Below are 1,552 nucleotides of genomic sequence, written 5' to 3' on the forward strand. Positions count from 1 at the left end.
ATGTTGTGGAGATATTCTTGAGCAGTAGGGCCTCCCCATGTCCTCTTTGAACTGTTTTCCTCCCTTTTTAAAAAGAAGTAGACACGGTAACTTAAACATCATTTCCAAAATTTTGCTGACTCCTGCTCTAAGCTACTTTCAATCTCTCTCATTTTAGAATAAATGAATTTAGAACCTTTCTTGAAAGGGAGAATGCATATAAAAGGGTATTAGAATGGAAACAAAATTAACATAGTTAATCTTATCTCTAGAGTATCAGAAATCTGCTTGTCATGCAGTCCTAGCAGTATGTGATTGATTTTATATTCCCACAAGTAAATCTAGAGCCCTAGAAGAGGAGTAAATGGGGATATGACAGTGGCTACTTACCATCTGAAATATAAGAAATCCATGGAGAAACAGCAGAAGACTCACACACTGGATCATGCCGAGTTGCTGAAAGCATAAGTGGAACATTTTTATTCATATAAATAAATGTGTGCATTTATATACTTAAATGATGTGTCTTTCCTTTATTCATGCATCTGACAGACATTTATTTAGCACTGACTGTACCATGGAAAGGAGCTCTGGTGGTGCATTCAGTTGTGAACCAAAAGGTTAGTGGTTTGAACCCACCAGCTGTTCCATAGGAGAAAGATGAGGCAGACTTTTTCCATAAAGATTTACAGCCTTGGAAACTTTATGAGGTAGTTCTACTCTGTCCTACAGGGTTTCTACATGTCAGAATGGCAATGGGTTCTTTTTTTTTTTCTTTTTTTTTTTTTTTCAGTGTACCATGGGAGCAGAGGACACAGTTTGAAGAACAGGCTGAAGAGTAAGGCAAAATCAAATTGAAATCCTGACTTTGACACATTCTAATTGTGTAATTTGAGGTAAATTCTTTAATCTCTCTGTACCTCACTTGCCTCGTCTATAAAATGGGGATAAGATTAAAATTACTTAGTAGGATGTAGTAAGTATTCTAAAAACTGAGACACTTGACATAACTAAAATGGCTGACACCGGTTTGAATTGGACTCTATTTGGCCTAGGCCCCTGCTTCTGCTTTTAAGATACAGAGTACAGAGTTTTAAGATACAGAGTACACGACCCATGAGTACACTTTTGAATAAGAGCACTTTCAGAATATTACAGGAAACAGAAGGAACAAGTTCTAAAAACTATGGATAAGTTGAGCATACACACACCTGCCCCCCAAAACTAAAATACCTAACCACTGCCATTGAGTCAATTTTGACTCAAAGTGACCCTATAGAACTGAGTAGAACTGCCCCATAGGATTTCCAAGGTGTAAATCTTTATGGAACCAGACTGCCACATCTTTATCCCATGGAGCTTGGAGTGGCTGATGGGTTTGAACTGCCAAACTTTTGGGCAGCAGTTGAGCACTTTAGTCACTGCATCACCAGGCTCTTGTTGGGTACCCCAGCCAACAGAAATTCTTTTTTATTTTTATGTTTATTTATTTATTTATTTTGATTTTGATTTGGGTGAAGATTTACAGAGCAAATTCACTTTCTATACAACGGTTCACATATACTTTGTCTCA

This window comes from Orycteropus afer, unplaced genomic scaffold, assembly GCF_000298275.1.
Source record: "Orycteropus afer afer isolate SDZICR_OR568_19922 unplaced genomic scaffold, OryAfe1.0 scaffold00235, whole genome shotgun sequence".
Lineage (NCBI taxonomy): Eukaryota > Metazoa > Chordata > Mammalia > Tubulidentata > Orycteropodidae > Orycteropus > Orycteropus afer.